This window comes from Asparagus officinalis, unplaced genomic scaffold (assembly GCF_001876935.1).
Source record: "Asparagus officinalis unplaced genomic scaffold, Aspof.V1 AsparagusV1_Un20, whole genome shotgun sequence".
Taxonomy (NCBI): Eukaryota; Viridiplantae; Streptophyta; class Magnoliopsida; order Asparagales; family Asparagaceae; genus Asparagus; species Asparagus officinalis.
This window is the reverse complement of record NW_017972286.1, coordinates 60,127-66,463: the sequence shown is the minus strand read 5'-3', so window position 1 is coordinate 66,463 and position 6,337 is coordinate 60,127.

Here is a 6,337-nt window from a genome sequence, read left to right as displayed (position 1 = left end):
AATTAGTTACTACTGTTTTTTATTTGATGGATTCACTTTTCTATAAAGCAAAGAGATTGATTAACCAGCTAACAGTGCGCATATGGGAACATGATGTGTTTTGTCTGAGGGCTGATTTGGCGACTCTTTCACTAACCAGATAAAGGGTTTAAAATGTATTCGGTAAGAACTGGTTCAAGATCGGTAGAAACTAATTCAAGGTTAGTTATTTTTAGTTTTAAAAATGTCCCTTAATCATATGTATTATCTCTAGTCCATCCCCCACATGGATCAATTCTAATGTGGCTATTAGGGCTGAGCATGGTTCAGTCCAAACCGAAAAAACCGACCGAACCGATCCTAAAAAATCGGTTTTATGAGTAGGACGATTCGGGTCGGTTTGAAAACTTTTCAACCCGAACCGACCGAATATAGTGCAATACTACCCATTCTGATCTCAAACCCTACCCGACCCATCCCCAAAGAGTCAAAGACTCAAACTCTAAACTTATTTTCTGGATCATTATGGGTTGAAAACAATATCATTATATCAGTGTTTAATGCTTCATAATCTCCTACTTTGTTGATATTTTTTTCTTTAACACAGTTTGTTGTTTGATAAGAAGTTTGATGAAGTTAGAACCGAACAAACCGAACCGAACCGACTTGCAACAGTTCAGTTCGGTTTTGAATTATAGGCGGTTCGGTTCGGTTCGGTTGTTCAAATTTTAGTAAAAACCGAACCGAACCGACCATTGCACACCCCTAGTGGCTATGACTTTAATTGGATTAGTGTGGAGTCGCCAAAACAACACTTGAGTATTGTCTTATATGTGAAGTTTAAGGAATAAAAGTTATGCTAGAACATCTCGTATGCAAGCATTTGTCTTGAACATCTCATACATAAGCATGTGTCTCTAGCTAGGGGTGTCCATCCGGACCGGGCAAAACTGGAGCCCGGACCCAGGCCCCGGTCCGGACCTGAGAGGGCCGGGCGTCGGGCCAGCCCGATTTTTTTTATTTTTTAAAATCTCTTTAATACTCGAATTTTACATAAAAAATTACACAAAATTTTAATAAAAAATAATATTATTATTAATTACTTGAAATTATATAAATTATAAATACAAAAAATTATAAAAAAGATAATAAAAATAACTTCTTTATTAATAATCGGTAAATTCTTTACAAGTATAAATTTATTTCGGAATTCGTCACATCACAATAGATGAGTATATCCTAACTATGTTGATACCTACTCACCTATATGACTATCATTTGTAACTGTTTTCAAAATAATTCATTACAAAATTTAATTAAGAAATAAAAATTACAAATTGATGAATATTATTTAATTTTTATATCTATCTGCTAGTCCTAATTCTTTAAATTTATCTTCAATCTCAGCCAGCCAATAGATGCCTTGCGTTCTCTTCTCGTACCTCCACCAATCTTGTAAGCACATCACTACCTGTATAGTATACAGATTTAACAATGTCTCATGGTTGTCGATCAAACGTCCTGCTGTGCTGAAGGCAGATTCTGAAGCTACCGTCGAAACCTGCACTGTTAGTAAATCACGAATCATGGTGAAAAGTATAGGATATGAATCTGATCCATATACTCTCTACCATTGAAAAATATCTAAATTATTATTTTGACATTTAACTAAAGAAGCAGATAAATATTCATCTATTTCAGAAACTTCCAATGATGATCTAAGTTCAGATCCACCAGTTAGTTCAGCTACCATTGCATACCTATCAAAACTTACACTTTTACCTCGACTTGAGCTTGAAGAAGCCGAAGCTGTAGACTGTTATGCAGCTACACCATGTTTAGCTGCATACTCATCATATAAGGTTTAAAAATAATTTCTAATAGCATTATGATGAGAAGTAACAGTAATGATGAATCCATCATCTAAGTCTATAATCTGATTACTATATAAGGATTGCAACAAACTTCAAAGGCTAATATCCTTCAATTACGGATCAATAAGAACCCCCAAACCAAAAATATAAGGAATAGACCTAAAATACTTATTAAATTTGCTCCCCATTTGAAAAATTATAGCTCCAAAAGTATCATTCATACGATATTTAGCAAATTTTTTTGAATATTTAAAATTTGTAAAGCAGCTAAAATAATGGTTGGATAATAACAGCCAGACAATAACATTGTAGTATTATAAAAAATTTGTAACTTCTCTTTTAAATCACTTATAATTATTCATTCCTCTTCAGTTATTCCATATGTGCTACCGGAGTTAGAACTAGAATAATAATAAGCAATAAAATCATTTATAATTTCTTTATATTCTATTGCTATACTTAACATTGCATAGGTGGAATTACACCTATGGTCAACATCTTTTGGAATTAGTCTGGGCTTTATATTTTTTCTTTTACAGAATTATTTCTATCTTCTAATTCTTTGTTCATAAGCATTATGCATATAAGTTACTGGCCTAACCTTTTCTATTATGGGTTTAATTTTAGTAAATGCACTTTGAACAATTAAATTTAAAATATGACATATGCATCTAATATGAAAAAGATCACAATGACATGGTAATGACAGAGTTGTTTTGATAAAATCAACATCTATATTATTTTTTTTGGTAAATGAAAATTTTTATTCATCTTCCAAAATATAGAAATTCAGCTCTTCAAGATCTCAGTTAACTGAGACTACATAAAGCTACAAGCTACTCAAATCCTCAAAAATTACAAAAAAAATCCAATCTTTATCTTCAGCCGAGAAGGAGGATCCATTGAGGATGATAGTTAGAATGTTGTATTTTATCTCTTTAAATAATTAAGATACAGTCTTCTCTTCCTGTCTAAAAATTAGAGAGTTCCTCTCACACCAAATGCTATAGATTGATGAGGTGAGAGCCAATTTATTAACTTTTTGCTTGAATCCATTTCCCCTCAAACAAGAGCACTACCAGTTTATAATCTGGTTCCAAGTGCAAGACCTCCATCTAAAATGTAACCAATGCATAACCATGTTCCAAACATCCCTTGAGTAGTGACAATCGAAGAAAAGATGGTCTCTACTCTCAGAACCAGTGCACCAGCAACATTTGTTGACAATCACAATGCTTCTCTTGAGTAATCTATCTTGAGTGAGCAATCGATCTTGAACTGCTAACCAAGTGACGAAGGAATGCCTAGGCAGGTTTGAATTTGCCCATACAGCATTGTACCATGGCACAGTTGCAGCAACAGAAGATGATAATGCATTATACAGCACAGATAAACGAATTTTTGAGTGCCCGACTTTGAATCATCTGCAATAGATTATCAACACCCCCATATGTTCTCAGAACCTTATCTCTGACTCTCAACATCTTTTTCCATATCCACGAATCACTGCTTTTAGCTTGAATATGCCAGATATTCCTGTTCTTTAAGTATGAGCCATGTATCCACTTAATCCAAAGACTTTCTGTAGGGTCCTGTTTTGCTTATGTATACCAAGTGTAGGATCTTGACCCTTAAGAATAGAGTGCGCTCTTATAAAAATCTGCGGAAGCTTTACACTTAAACACTAGAAGGTGAGTTTGCAAAGTAGATTATAAATTACAAAGAAAGAATGACAATCTCAGAAAATAAACATCACAAACACAAGCATGTATACTGGTTCCACCTCCCCGGTGTACATCCAGTCCCCAAGCAAATCCCGCTTGAGATTTCCACTATGATTTTGAAACCTTACAAAATCAAAAGCAAACCTGACCAATTTGCAAGACCATGCAAATTGCAACACCAATTGACAAGACCATGCCAATTGCCACCCAATCTCTAAACCAAGAGATCAACCCTCTCAAACCCGAGAGAAATCCTTTTTGAAGCAAGAACACAATTGATCATATAAGCCTTGAATGTGTAGTGAAGTGCTGTAGTAGCTTAGGATTCTTTTAACTCTCTGAATATTGCCTATATAATCTCTAAGAATGATTGAAACCAAGGCAATATCAGAAACTCTCTTTTTCTAAACACTTAGCATGAAAATCTAGAAAATTAGAGAGTGAATATGCACAAAATGTTTGATCTTGCAAGTGCAAAACTTGGTTCTTGTTTTCTGATGTTTAAACCTATTTATAGCCTCTGAAATGACATAATTTTAAACCCAATTAATGTCCACAAAACGGCTATAAACAATCACTTATTTAAAATCTAAAATCTGAAAAAACTGCATCTGTAGTCGACTACAAGTCATAGTAGTCGACTACACTGAGTCTAAACACTCTGTGAAGTCAGAAAATTGCTTAGTAGTCGACTACAAGGCATAGTAGTCGACTACACTGTAAACTCAGATTTTGGAATTTTTCTGTTTAGTATTTTGACTGTAACTTTCTCATTCGATATCGGAATGAGGTGATTTAAGATTTGTTGGAAAGCTCTTGAAGAGACCTACAACTTTTATCTTTTGAGTTTTTCCAGATTCTAATTGCTAAGGGGTGTAAATGAAATGTTTTAAGACTCACCCAATATTTATAAACTCTAATGGCTAACATAGGAGATTTCTATTGTTAACCAACACATTAAGCATGTGTTAGTGTGTTCTAACACTATGTATGTGCATGTGTGTGAGTGATCAAGGCTTGTACAAATTTCTAAGCAAAGAAAATATAAAATTACATTTTGACAATAAAGTATATTTTCTTCTTTGCTTCATTTTTCCTTGAACTCATCTATGTCTTGAGTATCTCTTTGAAAATAATTGTTGATATAGCTCTGATACTGCAAAACAAATATTAACACATAATACACACAATATATAATATTTGTTATCATCAAAATAAACTAATCTTGGGGTCAATATTCTTAACATTCTCCCCCTTTTTGATGATGACAAATATATGTTATTAAGATATAAAATTTTTAATCCCCCTGCATAAAATCGTTAAATAAAATCTTTTACTCCCCCTGCATCAAAGCATTAGTAAAAAATCTAAAATTTTCTATATAAATTTTCTATATAACTCCCCCTTTGTCATTAGCAAAAAGAAATAAACATAATTCTAGTTAAATTTTTCTTTTCCTGGGTACCTTAATAAAAACATTAGGCACTTTGGTACCCTTTTATATTATATCATTAGGATTAGCCCTTAGGAATCCAAATCCACTTGGAATTTGGTTTCCATTTATTAACATAAGTGTAATTCTTTGAATTATAAACTTCATGCATATAAGGTGAAATATAATCATTCATATCATGAATATTCAAATTCTTAGGAATCCATATATACTTATTTTGTTTAGCATGAATATTCTTATTATTATTCTTCAAAACATAATCATTCTTTGTAAAATACTTAGGAACAAATCCAATGCCAAAATGATTGTTTGAAGATTTTTGAAATGAGAGCAAATTATTCAAATTCTCTTTACTTTTATTGAATTTACTAACATTCAAACATATATCATCATATTTTAATTTAATAGAAGAAATATCTTTATCTAAAACATTAATGCGAATTTTTAAATCATTACATTCTGATTTTAGATAAACATTCTCATTAGTCAAAATATAATTTTTTTTAAGCAAGGATTTATTTTCCTCTTTCAATTCAATTACTTGAGAATTAGAAATAGTAGAAGAATTAAAATTATTTTCCTCTTTCAATTCAATTACTTGAGAATTAGAAATAGTAGAAGAATTAAAATCAGAAATTTTTTTAAGTAATCTTTTATTTTCACCTTTAAGAAAATTATGTGAAGCCTTTAATCTTAAAAATGTTTCATATAATTCATTGAAAGCATCTAATAATTCTTCATTATTGCATACATCATCTTCTTGTGCCATGAAGCACATGTGAGCGGATTCCTTTTTTTTTTCTTTCATTTTGAATAACTCAAACCTGTGCACAAGAACAGATATTTTAGATTCTTTAACTTTATTTATACCTTCATGTGTTACCTCTAATGTATGCCAAATTTGATGGGCTGAATTGCAAGTAGACACGCGATTGAACTCGTTCTTGTCCAAAGCACAAAATAGAGCATTCATTGCTTTTGAGTCCAAATTCACTTTAGTCCTTTGAACAACTGACCATTCGGTATATGGAGTGGTTGGCTTTGTGAATTCGGTCTCTATAATGTTCCAAAGGTCGTAGCCAAGAGATTGGAGGTAGATCTTCATCCGACACTTCCAATAGTTGTAGTTCGTGCCATCGAATAGAGGTGGTTGCTGTGTGGAATATCCCTCTTTGAATTATGATGTATTTGTTGATGCCATCTTTCACCTTGCTCTGATACCAATTGTAGGGTCCTGTTTTGCTTATGTATACCAAGTGTAGGATCGTGACCCTTAAGAATAGAGTGCGCTCTTATAAAAATCTGCA